General features: G+C 39.8%; 1 long non-coding RNA gene across 2 annotated transcripts in view; it reads right to left on the reverse strand.

Annotated features, from left to right (window-relative positions):
- Window positions 1-13,638, reverse strand: part of LOC142442548 (uncharacterized) — a 40,979-nt gene extending 27,341 nt beyond the window's left edge. For both annotated transcript variants that reach the window (XR_012783433.1, XR_012783431.1), the window contains exon 1: window positions 13,505-13,638. This is a non-coding gene — a long non-coding RNA (uncharacterized LOC142442548). The remainder of the gene's footprint in view (window positions 1-13,504) is intronic.
- Between the last annotated feature and the right edge of the window lie 4,976 nt (window positions 13,639-18,614).

An 18,614-nucleotide genomic window follows, 5' to 3' on the forward strand; every position in this document is an offset into this window, starting at 1 on the left:
ACCTTAGCCTATTGGGATCTGTTGTTTGGAGGGTAGGTTGGATAGCCCTCTCAGACATCAGGCTCTAAGGTCAGCCTGTGTTGTGCTCCAACAACTCTCACTCCTCTGTTGTGGCCACTCACACCTGTGCAGGCTGTGGTCTGAAGGAAAGTGCTAACCTGGGTGAGGTAGCATGTATCTCCTAGGGTGGGATGGGGTAGGGGTAGGGGTTGTCTGCTCCCAGCTAGAAGCACTACAGACAGGCAGGTGGGTGGGAAATAGGGTCCAGCCACATCTGTTAGAGGGTTTAGGAACGCTGGGAAGATCAGGGAAAAGGTAGGATGAAGATGCTGGTCTTGGAGGAGGGATCCGCCTGTGGCCAGCAGGAGGGCCCCATGTTTAATGGTTTCATACTGTTACTGCACAAGACTCTTCTGGGAAGCTTGAAAGCTCGAGGAGCTGCAGCCAGCTGGCGTGTGGCAATCTACAGCATGGCATTCATCTTTGCCCAGACCTGTTCCTGTGGCAGGTCTAGGTCCTCAGGACTCCACCACTTGTGCGGGAGTTGGGGTGGGAGCCAGCTCCTGGTTCAGAGAAGCTCCCTGGATTGTCATGGGAATTAACTGACAGCCTCAGAATCCCTACTCAGCCCCAAGATGTCCCCACTCACCTATCTCCATGGAACTCCCAGTTTGAGCTGCCTACCTCCTCACCATCATGCCCGACTGCTTAACTACTTCTTGACTTAACATTCTGAATTATACATAGATGAGTTGGTGTCACTGGATTTGTTTTGTTAGACAACCTGGGTTAACAAAACAATGTTGTTTGCTGATGGTGAATAAGACTTGAAACACTTTACATTAAGGTCAAAGACTACAGCCTTTACTTCAACAAGAATAAAACAAAAATTATCTCAACTGGACCAATAAGAGCCATCATCATAAATGGAGAAAAAGATTGAAGTTGTTAAGGATTTAGTTTTTCTTGTATTCACAATCCATAGACATAGAAGTAATAATCGATAAAACAAACAATGTATTACAATGTGCAAATTTGCTGCTAAAGACTGCTCTGAAGCAGTAAAACAAAGATATCACTGTGAAGCCAGAAAGGTACCTTGACCAAAGCAATAATATTTTTAGTAGTCTTACGTAAAGGCAAAGTTGGACAACGAGACAAGAAAGATCTGAGAGGAATTGATGACTGAATTCTTGTGTTGGTAAAGAATATGGAATGCATGATGGACTGCCAGAATAATTTAAAATATGCCTTAGGAGAAGTACAGCAAGAAGATTCCTTAGAATCAAGGTTGGTTCGATTTTGTGTTATATACTTTAGACTAATTATCAAGATGGGTCAGTCCTTTGATGAAGGCATTGTGCTTGGTAAAGTAGTAGGTCATTGACAAAGTAGCCATAACAATCGGTGAAACTCTAGCAATGACTGTGAAGATCTTTCAAACTGGGCAAAGTTCTGTCCTTTTGTACATAGAGTTGTACATATCAGGTAGAACCTATTTGATGGCACAAACTAACATCACTAATAATTCAAGATTATTGACACAACAATAATGAGACAAAACACTTTTTAAGAAAGACTTCTAATTGAAAGGAAATTATAAGAATATTATATCTATATATTATATATATGTACACACATCAATGTTTTGAACACATCAGTGTTTTGAAATTATATATATATCTTCTATTGGCAACACGACTTTTCAATCTAAAAGTGTTTAAATCTTTTTTATGTCGAGGGAAATTTTTTCTAAGAGTCAAAATATCTAGTAAAAACAACTTTTCCAAGTGGAACCATAAATTAATCCCTCTCTTAGATAGGAGATTTTATGCTGTGTTCCTGAGTGCCAAGATGTAAGGCAGGCATGCTTTGCATGTCAACAAGGATTATTATCATTTTACTTGGTATTTTTTCTGGGAATTGTGCTATTAGCAGCTCATATAGGAAAAAAGCTTGAAGCCACAGATATACTGTTCTGAAATTCAAACTTCCTGAAAATTCAAATTGCGGAAGGCCCTGGGCATTAATGCTAATCTTAATTTTAGACTATAGGAGTATTTCAGGAAAAAAATACTTAGAAGTGAGGCTTTTGTGGCTTTGCTTGTTGAATGTATTATGTTTCTTGGAATGACTTTGTTTGACTGGATATAATATTTGGACTTGAGCTTCCTCTCTTCCTGTAGATGCATGCTGGTGATGTTGTCTTATTTACAGCCTTGTCATCAGCAGCACATCAGATAGGGGGAGGTTAAAAAGCAAAATGCTCCTAATGCATTCTTCTTCCTTCCATGTTGTAAATGCTCTCCCTCAGCTTGTCATGAGACAATTACTTTGTTATCATGGTTTCATTCGCACTCTGATTCAATAAAATAGGCTGGACAACATAGTGCAGCACATCAGGGCAGTTTGCTACTTTATTTCCTATTGCAGTCAGAAGAAAGGTCAGAAAAATGAGACTTCTCTGCAGCCAAAGGAACACCAACAACTATACAAAAGGGACGCAAATACCAAAAGAATGATGCTATAGCTCTTCTACTTCCTTTTCCCATGGAATCCAAGAAGAGGAGGTGGTTGCTGATGTTAGGTGCCAGTGAGAGGGACCAGACTCATCGTGACCCTATGTACAACAGAAAGACTCACTAGCTTGCTCCTGTACCATCTTCACAATGTTTCTTATATTTGAATCCCTTGGTGCAGCCACTGTATCAATCCATATCATTGAGTCCCTTCCTTTTTCCTCTGTCCCACTACTTTGCCAAGCATGCTGTCCTTTTTCAGGGATGGGTCTGTCCTGACAACAAAGTATCATCCTTCCTTTTTAACACTTTAAAGAGGCCTTGTCCAACATATTTACCAAATTCAATGCATTAGCTGATCACTTACCTGACCTCTTTCATCAGCATTGATGAATCAAAGTAAGATGACATCCTTAAAAACTTCTGTCATTTCCCCATTTACCATGATGTTCACTACTGGTCTTGTTGTGAGAATTTGTTAATGAACCTTCCTCCAATTTTGATGCTATTTCTTCATGTAGTCTATTTTCTGTGTTTGCTCAGTATACAGCTTGAATAAGTACGATGAGTAATATGTGCTTGTTGTGTTTTCACAACTACTTCTTACTTCATATACAGGTCTTGCATAAGCAACACAAAGTCGTATCCTGGAATTTCCATTCTTCTCAAGGATCTTCATAACTTCTACATTCCACAGAGTCGAATGCCTTAGCAGTGTCAAAGAAACAGAAGTAAACACCTTTATGGTATTCTGCTTTCAACTGAGAGCCATCTCACCTCAACAATGCTCTCCTCTGTTCCACATCACGTTCTGAAGTCAGCCTGTATCTCTGTCATCTCCCTGTCAATGCACTGCTGCAATCTTGGTTGGATGATTTTCAGCAAACTTTCATGTGTGTGTGGTATTAAGGATGCTCTTCTACAATTTGAGCATTCTGTTTGGTGACCTTTTTTGGAATGGCCACAAATAAGGATTTCTTCCAATTATTTGGCCAAGTTGTTATCTTCCAAATATCCTAGCATAGATGAATGAGAGCTTCCAGGGCTTTATTCACTTCTTGAATGGGTATTCCTTCAATTCCTGCAGAGTTATTTAAAGAGGTATTCCCTCAATTCCAGGAGAGTTATTTTTGCATAATGTTTTCAGTGAAGAACTTCCTACAGTACCATTGGCTTTGGTCCTATGATACCTCTTGGCATGACCAAATGTCCATACATGTTTTAGGGTACAATGACTCTGGGTTATGACTTGCTATTCTCCAAATTGTCCATACAGTCAAATGCCTTTGCATACTCAATGAAACACAAATAAGCATCTTTCTAGTATTCTCTGCTTTGAGCTAAGATTCATCTAATATCAACCATGATGTTATTTGTTCCACATACTTTTAGGAATCCAGCCTGAACTTCTGGCAGCTCCCTGTCAATGTACTGCTACAACCTTTGCTGGATGTTATTAGTCAAAATTTTACATGTGTATGCTATCGATATCATTCTATAGTTTGAGTATTCTCTTGGGTCATCTTTCTTTGGAATGGGCACAAATATGGATTTCTTCCAGTCCGCTGGCAAAGTAAATATCCATCCTCCAAATTTCCTGGCATGGGGCTTTCCAGCCTTCTGAAACTTTTCAGTGGGTATTCTGTCAGGTCCAGGAGCCTTGACTTGACTAATGCATTCAATGCAGCTTGGACTTCTTCCTTCAGCATCATTGGTTCTTGCTTATGTACTACCTCCCGAAATGGTGGACTGTCAACTAGTTTTTTTGGTAGTGTGAGTCTGTGTATTCTTTCCATCTGCTCTTGATGTATCCTGCATCATTCAATATTTTGGTACTATAATCTTTCAAAATTGCAATTTGAGGCTTGACTTGCTTCCTTGAGCTTGTTTCCATTTCACATATGGTGAATTTGTTCTTCCCTTTTGATGCTCTAATTGTAGGTCCTTACACATTTGCTTATATTTCGCTTTGTCTTCTCGAGCCTTTGACGTTTCCTATTCGGCTCCTTGACTTCATCTATCTCCGTGGACACTAACAACATAGATAATCTAGAGACAAATGGAAATTCTGGAACACTTCATGGTGCTCATTCAGAACTTGTATGCGGATCAAGAGGCGGTTGTGAAAACAGAACAAGGGCATGCTGGATGTTTTTACAATCAGTAAAGGTGTATGTCAGGGTTGTACCCTCTCACCATACTTGTTCAAACTACCTGCTGAGCAAATCATAAGAGAAGCTGGATTATATAGAGAAGAGTTCAGCAGCAGGATTGTAGGAAGGCTTATTAACAACCTTCAAACTGCAGATGACGCAACCCTCCTTGCAGCAAGTGAGGAGGAATTGAAACGCTTGATGATGAAAATCAAAGATTGCAGCCTTCAGTATGATTACCAGTCAATGTAAGGAAGACCAAAATCCTAAAAACTGGACCAATAGGTAACACCATGATAAATGGAGAAAAAATTGAACTTTTTGAGGATTTTGTCTTACTTGGATACACTATCAATGCTCATGGAATCAGCACTCAAGAGATCAAAGGACATATTACATAAGGTAAATCAGCTGCAAAAGACCTCTTTAGAGTGGTGAAGAACAAGGTTATTATTTTAAGGACTAAGGGGTGACTGACCCAAATCAGGGTATTCTCCATTGCATCACATTCATGTGAAAGCTGGACATTGAATACAGAACATCATAGAACAATTGGTGCATTTGAACTGCAGTGCTTTAGAATAATATTGAAATTATCATGCACTGCTAATGAACAAACTGATCTGTGTTGCAAGAAATAAGGCCAGAGGCAAGCATGGCAAGAATTCTTCCTACATACTTTGAACATAGCGTCAGGAGAGATCAGGCCCTGGAGAAGGACAACGTGTTGCTTGGTAAAGTGGAAGGGTGGTGAAAAGGAGGAAGATTCTAGATGAGATGGATTGACACAGCGCCGCATCAGGGAGTAGGAAATATGAATAATTGTGACGATAGCGAAGGATTGTGCAGTGTTTTGTTCTGTTGTGCATGGCGCCTAACAACAACATTCTCCAAATAGAGTAAAAAAACTCTGTATGAGAAGCACTGTTGTAGTGAGTGGCTTAAATTTCTCTTTACTGATCGAAATGAAGAATAATAAGCCATCTGAATTCATTTAAATTCCCTTGTGTCCTCTACACCTTTGTTACTGAAATTACTGCTACCAAGGGTGAATTCTTTCTTCTCCACTCTCTATTCTTTTTTTCCCCCAATCAAGTAATATTTATTCTGAGAATCTTCCCCCCTCCTTTACACCAGCCATCTACATCTTCTCTTTCATACTTCCACCACATCCTCTCTCACTCTCCCCACATATTCTCAAACTACACACTCATTATAATGCTGGGCTTCAAACATATATATTATGTAGTGACTAAGCCAAGCTTGGAAACATTTCCTCACACAAACATTCATGTACACACACACACACACAGGCACACACAAATATCCATCTACAGATTTTGTGTAAAGCCTCAAGTCCTTAAAAGTCACTCCCTGTTCCACGTATCCTTAACAAGCTTCCAAACAGACCAGTCATAGAATTAGAATAGATATGCCCAATGACAACCAAGGCAAAGACTTTGTCATTGTCTCTGAGATTTCCAATGTAAATGGAACTATAGCTTGTAATTTCAAATGGAAGAAACACCAAGGAGTGAAGTCATTGATAAAACTAGCTTAAGTGACATGCATGCTCTGATGTAGGGTCAAAAGGGCCATCAAGGAGTTCTATAAGCTGGAGCTTTGAAGCAGAATTAGGGATGAGACACTTACTTGGAAATAGGATACTGGTCTCAATTCACAGTAAAAAATCAGAAATAGGATACAAGTAATATATGTAATATAATATAAATATTATATATATATGGACAACTCTAGTTCTCTAACATGCCAATTCTAGTCCCAGGATATGTGTTGTTTTAGGGTACTCCAAAAACTCCAATCTCAAGTATAATTTTAGGAGAACATTTATTATGGCTTAAGAAATACAAGGACACAGACTCATCACCCAGATGAAGGAGACCATTAGTAAGAAGTAAACATTACATTCAAGTATTCACAGTAGGGATACTAGTTAAATAGACACGGAAGAAGGCAACTGTCACAAGTTCATTGTAGGTAGCAGATCAATACACCACAGTTAAAGGTCCAACAATAGAAGGAGGAACTACTGTTAGGGACATACACATCATGTTAGACAGAAGAGATTACCAGATTGATCCAGAGCCTTCTGACCAAGGCAGTCAGTGTGAAACTGATAGAACATGACTATGTGATCCGCAGTACTGTCCTCCTTCAAGGATACTCCCAGGGAAGCTCCTCAGAGAAATTGCCCCTCCCTAAGTCGACTGAAAAGAGGTAGAGTTAATCTACTTCTTAAATGCACTGTAACTGAAGCCATGCTTATTTACAACCATGCTTACTGATTAGAAACAATTCAATGGATGCTTAATCTATGGGGCGATGCTGAAAATGGATTTTGGGTGGTCACTGTTATCCATAACTTCCCATCAACTGAGGTGCTCAGAATTTATGCTCTAAGATAGTGTTTAGTAGTAAGTGTTAATTAGGTTTAATAACAGGGATAAAGTTCTCTTTGTTTTCCATTGTAAATTGAGTAAAATTTGTAAACATCAGATTTTAACACTTATCCTTTTGAAATCATAGTGGTTAAAGTGACCAGCTGTTAACAAAAATGATTGCTATACCAGCCCGTCAGTCATACCAGCCCGTCAGTCATTCTTCAGAGAACATGATTTGGCAATCAGCTTTTGTAAAGATTTTAAAACTCAAAACTCACTTCCAGTTTTGACTCTGACTCATAGTAACCCCATAGGAGAGGATAGAACTGCCCCCTGTGAGTTTTTGAGACTATAACTCACTACTGGAGTAATGTGGTAGCTATATAATAATTTGTCAATTTGCGAGGATTAAGAGTGAAAGGGTGGAGTGTAGCCTGTCAATCAGGTCTTAGCCAATGAGACCTCTGTGTGGGTATGGCCTTCTCCTGAGGATTCTGGGAACTCCTGTATTCCTCCTTGGAGACAGGAGACATGCTCTCTCTCAGGTCACTCCCTGGGAGACTTTGCAGCTGACAAGACACATGGAGATAGGCTGATGGCAGCTAGAGACTCCCAACTGATTTAGTACATTTTTTTCATAGCAAATTAAGGACAAAATAGTATTGTCAGAGAACATAACCAAGGATGTACTCTTTACTGCAGCAGACTGTCAGATCTTTCTCCCATTGAGCAAATGGTAGATTCAACCTGCTGTGTTAATCTGGGTAGACTAAAGAAACAAATTCATAAACCCGCATATTATATAAGGGAGAGGTTTATATACAAAAGCAATTGAACATGGAGAAAATATCCCAGCCCACTCCAGATAAAGTCCCAAACTCTGATATTAGCCCATATGTCTGATACCATTCTTTAAAGTCCTCTTCAGACTCAAGAAACACATGCAATGAAGCCAAATGCAGAATGATCACAAGCCAGTGAGTAGAAAGTCTTTGGGTCCAGTGGCATTGTAAGCATCTCAGCACTGACAGGGGTCTCTCTGTGGCTTTTCCGGCTTCAGAGATCTGGTTGTGTTCATGTGACTTGTCTTCTGCAATGTCTCCCAGGAAGTCGGAGAGAGAGAGAGAGAGAGAGAGAGGGAGAGAGAGAGAGAGAGAGAGAGAGAGAGAGAGAGAGAATGAATGAATGAATGAGAAAGAGAGATGTCTTCCACCGCCAGGAGGAAGTACCAGATTTTCCAGAATTCTTAGGGAATGTCATGCCCACAGAAGTCTCATTGGTTATCTCCACATTAGCAGCCTAGACTCCACCCGTACACTCTGAATCCTTAAATTGACACCAGATTGGGTGACTACCACACTTGCCAAACTTTCAATTAACAGCTAAGTGTCTCAACACTCTGCCATCATAGCTTCGTCAAAGCAAATAATAGAGGGGTTTAAATAAGAGTTGATAGAATTAAAGGTCTTAAGAAAATGTTAATGAAAACGACTTTGCTCGTAGTTCCTGTACACTATTAAAGATCGCTTTAAAGCCAAAATGTTTTGTAAAAGCCAAGTTTAAGTTATGTATTGTTCAGTAACTTTTGTCACCAAATTGCTTAGGTGAATATAAAAATTAAAATACATTCCCTACTTTTAATCTTTGCTAATATTTTAATGTCCACTTGTCTGTAGTGTGGCCATGATGGCTTATGTGACACTCTGATACTGGAAGCTGTGACCTCAGTATTTCAGAAGCCAGCAAAATCACCTATGATTAAAAGGGATCAACAGAGCTTCCAGACTAAAAGCAGCCTCGAGACAAGAAAGGGCTGGAACCCTTCTGAAACACTAACCACTGAAAATCTTAAACACTAACCACTGAAAATCTTAAAATCTGAAACACTAACCACTTAAATCTTAACCACTGAAAATCTTAAAGCCATGCGATTACCTGCCACATTGCCAGAAGATGAGCCCTTCACGTTGGAAGGCATCAAAATACAACTGGAATTGAGCTACTTCCTCAAAGTTGTCAGACTTAATGATGTGAATGGGACAAAGCTTTGGGGGACCTCAGAGTACTCAAAATGAGAAGAAAGATCTACAACCACCACTCAAAATTCAGAACATGAAAGGTAAAATGAACGAATTTAGGAAAATTGAAAGTCATCAAAAATGAAATGGAATGCCTAAAGACTGATATCCTAAATGTTAGTACATTGAATGGTAGTGGCCATTTTCAATTGGAAGGTATTGATGATCCTGAGAGAGATAATCATGGTTTACTATTCCCAAAATGACAAATTCATGATAAATAATATCATATTCCTAGTCAAAAAGAACACTTAAAGATACGACATGAAACACAATGAATGCTATCTGTAAAAGGACATCATACATACACATGCCTACAATGAAGAACAGTTAATGCAATTATTATTAAAATTTATACACCAAACACTAAAGACTGTTAAAAAATTATACATTTCTACTGGCTTGAAAAAATTTAAGTCTTGAGTAGCAGCCTTGAAATTTTCTATGGGGAAATTTTTGAATGGTGCAGGAAGCATCAAAAGAAAATGTAAAGATTCATTTTACCATAAATAACTAATCAATATTCCAACATTTCAGGAAGTAGCACATAAACAAGAACCAAAGGTGCTGAAGTAGAAGTTTCAAGTGACACTAAATGCATTGGCCAAAAACAAGGTTCCAGGAACTGATGGAACCCAACTGAAGTGTTTCTCCAAACTGGTGATGCCCTGGAAGCATTCATTGTTTATGCCAGGAAATGTGGAAGACAGCTACTCAGCCAACTGACTGCAAGAGACCCATGTTTGTGCTCCACAGAATGCTCAACTTATAGAATCATGCCATTCTTCTTTCCTGCAAGTAGAATTCTGCTGAAGGTCATCCAACGGCGATTGCAGTGGAACATTGACAGGGAACTGCCAGAGACTCAGGCTGGATTCAGAAGAAGACATGGACCCAAAGATATCAGTGCAGATCGAAGATGGATCTAGGCTCAGAGCAAAGGATACCCGAAAAATGTTTACTTGTGTCTTGTTGACTATGCCAGCCTTAGACTGTGTGGACCATATTAAACTATGGATAACCTTGAGAAGAATGTGAATTCCAGAACACTTTCTTGTGTTTATGCGGAAATTATACATGGTCCAAGAGACAGTTATGGGAACAAAATGAAGGAATACTGCATGACTTTAAGACAAGAAAGGTTTTTGCCAGGGTTGTATCTTGTCACCATACCTGTTAAATGTGTATGCTGGAAATAATCAGAGAACATGGATTATATGAAGAAAAATGTGACAACAGGATTGGAGGAAGGCTTATTAACAACCTGAAATTTGCAGAGGACCCAACCTTGTTTACTGAAAGCGAACCTCAAGCACTCGCAGATGAAGATCAAGGATTTCAACTTACAGTATGGATTACAAAATCCTGATGCTGGACCAAAAGGTAACATCATGGTAAATGGAGAAAAGGTTGAAATTGTCAGGGATTTTCTCTTATATGGATCCACAATCAAAACTCATAGAAGCAGCATTCCAGAGATCAAAAGATGTATCGAATTAGGTAAATCTACTAAGATTTCTTTAGGATATTGAAAAAATGTGGTAGTTACATAATCTGTTGTCAATTTGAGACTTATGAATGGAGGGGCAGAATTTAGCCTGTCAATGAGGTTGCAGTTTGATGATCTCATGTGGAGGTGCTAAGGAGATAAATAGCTAGCTGGAGGCAGGACTAGGTGGACTCCTTAGGAGACATTGCAGTTGATAAGACACATGGAGCTACGCTAGTTGCCTGATTTGGGGGAGTCACATGGAGACCCCTGACAGCGCTAAGATGCTTACAACGCCACCGGATCCACAAGACTTCCCACCCATTGGCATGTGATCTTATTGAATTCAGCATCATTGCAGTGGTTTCGTGCAATGAGTGGCATTGGACATATGGGCTAAGATCGGTTCTATGATCTTGATTTGGACTGGGTTCGGATGCTTTCTTAATTACAAATATTCTTAATATACAGCACTTTCTTATATACATATGAAAAATATCTATGAATTTGTTTCTCTATTCCACCAAGACTACCTCTTCTTTCTCTTGAGTAATAGTTGGTGGTTTTGAACTGCTGACTTTTCTGTTTCCAGCCAAATGAGTAACCACTACAGCTCCTTGTATTTGAATCAACTCAATATCAATGGGTGTAGTGAGTAGGGACTACTGACCTGTCAGCATCTTTCAGAAGACGTTGAGCTTTTTTAATACATAATTTCAATCATTCTAAATTTACTTGTCTACCTGTTAGCCACTCTGTAAGTCTTTGATGACTGCACCAATGCTAATACAAAAATCGTAGAAATAAGTAAAATTTGTAAGCTCATTTTCTTGCATTGACAGGATTTTCAGAATAAGAAATGCATTTATTGAATGTTAAGAATATTCATAGTCATGAAGCAATGTGTTTTATTTAGCTCATGAACTTCTCAGTTTCTCAGTCCAACAGATCCAGTTAATTTTTAAACCCAATGGATTCTCACATAAGTGCCCTTTCTGTCAACGTCAATACCTCTACCCTAGTTGAGGTCACTATTTTAGTCTAGTTGAAATGTCATTTTCTTTCCCCAAGTGTCTTCTTGGCTCTATTTCCATTCACGACAGTTAAATTTTCCATTCTGCCACCAGAGAATTCTAAAACATACATCCAATATTTTTACTCCAATATATAAAATCTTACAAGCCCACCTTCATGTTCTTAGCTGCTTCTTCTTCATGATAAACTTCTAAATGTCTTCATATTGTACACACATTCCAAGATTTCACAGTGCTGTCCTCTTCAGCCTCATTATTGCTCTTATTTCTTTCTTCTCTGTTGAAGCTTAACTAGTTATTTTGGTTCCACATTAGAGTTTACATTCTAAATTGCTTGATATGTGAAATACTGCAGCCTACACCAGGAACCTAAACAGCATTTTGAGTATTGGTAAAAGTTCAGACACTGCTTAAATTCTTTGTTGCATCCCCACTACTTTCTGACCATTACACCAACAATGTGGCTATGCTTACACCACGTCAGGGAGAGTCCAGGGAGGAGGAGTTTGTCCTCAGGAAGAACACAATTCAAAGAAGTGTATTAGTTCTTAAATTCTGAGCACCCCCATTGCAGAAGTATGAAAATGCCCAACAGTGAAAGCCTAAAACCATATGCAGAATCTCCAGGTGGATCAAGCCTCCATTGAATTATCTTTTACTTTCAACCAGTGTATTAGGCAAGATTCTCTAGAGAAATGAAACCACGACACTTATGATTACACACACACACACACGTATATATATATGTATATATATATATGTTATATATTTACATATATGTGGATAGATTTATACAGCGAGAAGGAATATAACAGCTAATTAGTCCACACGGCAGTACAGCAGGTTCAGTTCAACTCACTTCCATGGAACAACTAATATACTGGAAGTCCTTCAATTCACATGGGCTGCCATGTCCAAGGTCAAGAAAGCAGACAGCAGAGTCCTCCCTTGGGCAAAGCAAGCAGAGTCTGCCTATAGGCAGCAAATAGTAGAGTGAGTCGCCAACAGTCAGTTGCTCAGGAGCTTATCAAAACAGGCCGAGGTGGGATAATCGAACACAAGCAATGTAAGGCGATGAAATCCACCATCCTCAAACTCTAGCAATATATGCTCCAGTAGTGTGGTGAAGCAGGTCACATTGGAGCCACGATCTCCAGTGACACGATACACGGTTTGGCCCATAGGTAGTGTAGCTCACAGGTTGAGGCATATAACTAGCTCCAGCAGCTGCACACATGCTCAAGCATACTCCTATCACCAGAAATCAAGAGAGAGCCCTCCAATCAAACTGTGACCTGATTAATCCCACATGTTGCTATTGGAAAGTTGGTCAATAAACCTAACTATCACAACCAGGGATGTGAGCAGTCCTGCCTGAGGGTAGAGTGCACTGGAAAATGGATTATCTCTGTGATCCCTAGCTAGCCCATGGAGGGGTGGTCTTCTTTAGGGGTTTGCCGAGGTATGCCCCAAACGGAGATCATCTTACTAAGGGTTGAATAGTCATGAGTCATGCCCTAATTGCCTTGGTCAGAAGTGTCTTGAGCACTTGTGAGAGTTCCAAAGATAGAGTTTAGGAATCAATCAGTTTATGCCCTGGAGCAGGAACTTTGCAGTCTTTAAATTGTCTTGCCTGATATGTGGCTTAGGAATCAGTTGGCTTATGAACCAGGGCGGCGAACTTTCAGTCACTAAATTTCCCACAGTGTCTAAGCCAGATTCATTCAGGAGCATAACACACTCTATGAGCCAACCTTTTAAACAATTTATTCCAACAGGCATTCACACATACCAACTAGCAAGTCAGAAAAAAAACAGGCAAGACTTACCAAGAAGAGCGGGGTAAAGAGTGAGAGTTCCATTCCATTGCAGTGGCCAAGAAATGCTTCCCCTCTGAGCTCTTAGGTGGATTAAAAAAAATTGTGGGTGTAACCTTTGGTGTGGTCATGGGCATTCAGTCTGATAAAGGATGCAACCTCACGTGTTGTGGTAGTTACATAATCTGATGACAATTTGAGGATTAAGAATATAGGGGTGGAGTCTAGCCTGTCAATCAGGTCATAGCCAATGAGGCCTCTGTGTGGGCATGGCCTTCTTCTGAGGATTCTGAGAACTCCTGTCTTTCCTCCTTGGAGGTGTGAGATACTCTCTCTTTCCACCCTGCGAGACATCCCTGTGGAGAAAACACATGGAGAGAGGCTGATAGAATCAGACCTCTGGAGCCAGAGAAGCCACATGGAGACCCCTGCCAGTTCTGAGATGCTTACAATGTCACTGGATCCACAAGACTTCCCACCCACTGGCCTGTGATCTTCCTGCATTCTTGCATGTGTTTCATGAGTCTAAAGAGGTCTTTATAGACTAGTATCAGACATATGGGCTAATATCAGACTTATAGACTTGATCTGGAGTGCGCTGGGATGTTTTCTCAGTATTCAATGGTTCTTGTATATAAAGCTCGTTCTTATACATATATGGGTGTCTCTGAATTTGTTTCTCTAGTCAACCCAGACATGTTTAGTGTGCTAACCTTGGATTCTGGCCACTCTTTGCAGCCACTTTGTTGTCTACTTCTTTATTCTTGGTGACCTTCTAGTCAGACCTTTATTGTCCATGGTCATTACATTTTGTACACTCTGCTCAAGAAGTTCCTCAACCAATCTTGTGTGATCTTCTGTCTAACACTGTACACTTGTCCCAAGCATGGTTCCCTTCCACCTCAGTAGTCCCACTTGTAACTGTGATGTGTTGATTTGCCACCAGTCATGACTTTGTGATGACTTGCTTTTTTGCCATGTCTTTTTTAAGTGGCTGTGGGTTTCTGAGTCCTTGGATGACATTATGACCTTGTGCTAATGGTCTCCCGCATCCACATTATGTGTCTTTGTCTTTATCAAATCTTTTTCCTATTTAATAAATGTGCCCTTTACATTATATTTGCTATTTGAAATCTTTTTGGTACCCTAAAACTGATTACAACTCCCAGTAAAGGCAGTTGGGCTTACTCAAAGAGCTTGGGCACTTGTCTGGGCATGTTTTTGATGATTTCCTGATTGTAGCCACATACTATTTAATTTTAGGTAAAAGTTGAGATCCTGCTGACTATGACTCAGAGTTGTAGGAATGTGAGTCATGTCCCAACCACCACATGGGAACCCCAGAACCAAACTGGAATTTTCTCTTATCTCTTCAAATACGTATGTATCTCAATCATGCCCTTTTCCCTGCTTCCCCAGTCCTACCTGTGACAGTGAGGTATCAATCAGTACCGATCATGATCATGTAATGACTTCTGCATATATGAAAATTATGAGTCCGCAGCTCTGTCAGCCTCGTGTCAGAAATTTTTCTTATCAAGATAGTTAGGTTTTAATTTATTTTTGTCTTTGTCCTGTTAGGGCTTAGTAAAAGCGTCTATATATAACATGCTTAGGAACCTTGGTGGTGTAGTGGGTTATGATTATGCTACTAACTTGAAGGCCAGAGGCTCAAACTCCTTGGCTGCTCTGAGGGAGTAAGATGAGGCTGTCTACTTCTATAACAATTTTAAATCTTGACAACCCAAAAGGAGAAGTTTTACTCTATCCTGTACAGTCAGTCTAACTCAGAATTGACACAATGACAGTGTGTCTGGGATTTGTAGATTTGAATCTGGGGCCATTGTTTTCCTTGAACAACTTCTTGAACACACCATGTTCTAGCAACTCTAGGAATCCACCCTGATCCACGAGGGCTTTAAAATGTTCATAGGAAAAAGTGGATTTAAAAGATAATTTATTTGGCCTAGAACTCTCCTTGCCATTAACTTGACTGCCCCAGTACAAACCACACCTCTCATATGAATCTTGTGTCTGAATGAAAAATATCTAACTCTGTTAGATATTAATTCAAAATATTTTATTGAAGGAATAACTGTATTAAATGAAATGGAATACACACAGCATCTTATGATATAATCCATGTACTCCTTTGTAGGAGAAACTGTTCTTACTTGTCAAAGTTGAGAAAGCAAACAATGGAAAAGGGTTTTACATCAGAGAAAAAATTATAGGAAAGAGTCAAACATATTTTAAAAAAAATGACAGATCACAAACTTTCTTAACAATTCCTAGCCAAACTTTAATTCTTTATCTCCTGATAGAATTTGACTAAGACACGATTTCTAAATCAACAAGTTCCAGGTTAACAAGCTGTAATACCAATAAGAAAACCTCAGTGTTGAGCAGTTTATCAGGACTTGTTCCAAAGTCCTGTCAAATCTGCTAATAAATGCCCAAAGCTCATACCACTCTGCTATTAGCCTCAACCCAAAGACATTCACCTTAAACTTCGTGGTCAACCAACCCAGGTTCCTGAAGCAAGTGTTCGAAGGCACTCCACTCCAATAACTCTTGGCCCAAAGGCACTCAGCTCTATTCATTGGGGTTCATAAGCTCAACCCCCCCTTTTCAGTGCCCAGAGGCTCCCCATTCAAAGCAGCCTCCTGCATGAAAGCACTGTTTTACTTGCTCTGTGGGTTGGGAAGTGCGCTATTTTGCTCCATGCTCTGGGCCATGGTTCTACTTATGCCCTTCTAATGGCATAACTGTCTGTTGATGAAGAAAGGGGGTCGTCTTATGCACATCAACATGCCTACTCTGATGCACCACTGGTAGCCCATAGTTCTTTCCAGAGCTCCTTGCCTCATACAGGTGGCCCTTTAATAATCAAATTTTTCATTTCCCATTTACCTGAAGATATATAGCCAGGCTGTCGGCCACTGACAACAAGTCTTTAAAAATTCATATGGCTCTCACCACTGTCCAATTCTTGTATCATGGCTAGAAAACTGTATGCAGTTCATCCAAATGAGCTGACAGGTTTCTTGCCTTCTTCAACGAAGGAATTTCCATCCAGTACTCTTACTGCATCAACTTTCCACATCAGATTTTGCCAATGTACCCTGGGACTGCCATCCGTAAACTAAGGAAACATTGCCTGTTGGGAGAAACTTGGTCCTAGGGCACTGTCAATGGGGCAATAGGCATTGGCATCTTATTAGATGGTTCCAGGTAAGGCTTCTAAGGAAGGAGGCTACCTGTTTCTGAATATGGAGGGTGCCACCTTGTATTCCTCCTGTAGCTTGTTTCTGTAGGAACTATTTCTATTTTACTATAGAACTACTCTGGGCGGCAACTTCCTTGTTTGGATGTTTCTCTGATTTTACTCAAGACACTATGAGTATCTCAGGTCTCAAGATAATTTTATGTCCCTCCGTCTTTGAGGCAGTCTCAATCCATGCCCAGTTGTCATTGTTAGGTGCCAGTGAGTCTGTTCTAACCCATAACGACCCTAACTCAACAGAAGCAAACCTTATCCAGTCCTGTGCCATCCTCACAATTGTTCCTATTCTTAAGCCCATTGTTGTAGTCGTTGTGTCAATTCATCTCCTTGAGGCCCTTGTTCCTCTTCACTGTCTTTCTCTTTACTAATGTCCTTCTTCAGGACTGGTCTCTAATAACTACATGTCCAAAGTATGTAAGGCAGAGTTTTGATATCCTAGCCTGTAAGGGCACTCTGTCTATATTTTTCCAAAAACAGATTGGTTTTTCCTTTTAGCAGTCCTCTGTTACTTTCAATATTCTTCTCTAGCATCTTAATTCAGACACGTCTATTCTTATTCAGTTCTCTATATTCCACTTTTCATGCATATGAGGCAATTGAAAATACCATGGCTTGGGTCAGGTGCACCTTAGTCCTCATGGTAACCCTTGCTTTTCAATAATCTAGGGATGTTGTGCAGAAGATTTACCTAATGCCACCCATCTTATGATCTGTTGACTGCTGCTTCCATGATCTGAGGAAGTGGATCTATGTGGATCCAAGTAAGATAAAATCTTTGACAACTTGAACCTTTTCTATATTAATCATGATGTTATCTATTGGTCCAGTTATGCCGATTTTGATCTTCTTCACATTGAGCCATAATAAATGCTGAAGTCTGAAATCCTTGATATTTATCAAGTGCTTCAATTTCTGTCATTTGCATATTACAGGTTGTTAATAAGTCTTCACCCAATACTGATGTCACATTCTTCATATAATCCAGTCTCGACAATGATTTTCTCAGCACTCAGATTGAACAATTATGATGAGGGTATACATTCCAATCACACACCTTTCCTGATTTTTAATAATACGGTATTCCTTGTTTTGTTCATGCAACTGCCTCATGTACAAATCCCACAGAAGGACAATGAAATGTTCTGGAATTCCCATTCTTTTCAAGATTACCCATAGTTTGCTACTATTCACACACTAAATGCCTTGGCACAGTCATGAAATACAAGTAAACATCCTCATGGTATTCTCTGTGTTCAGCCAAGATCCATCTGACATCAGCAATGATAATCCTTATTCCAAATCCTCTTATGAATCTTGCCTGAACCTCCATCAGCTCCCTGTAAATGCACTGCTATATCAATTGTTGAATGATCTTCAGTAAAAATGTGCTTGCATGTGATATCAACAATATTGTTCTACAGTTTGAGCATTATGTTAAGACACCTTTCTTTGGAATGAATACACAGATATATCTCTTCCTGTCAGTTGCTCAAGTAGCTGTCTTCCTAATTTCCTGGCATCAGGGAAGTAGTGCTGTCATTGATTCATCAGCTCGTTGAAACATTTCAGTTGATACTCCATTAATTCTTGGAGACTTGTTTTTGATTAATCCTTTCCAAAGTCAAATAGTCAAGTAATTGCCTCTTATATGGTGGTATCATATTGCAGCTTCTGGAAACTTGCTAGTCCAGAATCCCAATGGGCGTTGTAGGGAAATATTCTCAGGTTTTTACCATAAGCTCCAGTCCACATAGCACGTTGAGGTAGTTTACTGTGCCAGTCTGGCCGATAAACACTTGTGGGATTAATTGAAGGGCGGAGACATAAATGGCTTGG

Source organism: Tenrec ecaudatus, chromosome 3 (assembly GCF_050624435.1).
Source record: "Tenrec ecaudatus isolate mTenEca1 chromosome 3, mTenEca1.hap1, whole genome shotgun sequence".
Taxonomy (NCBI): domain Eukaryota; kingdom Metazoa; phylum Chordata; class Mammalia; order Afrosoricida; family Tenrecidae; genus Tenrec; species Tenrec ecaudatus.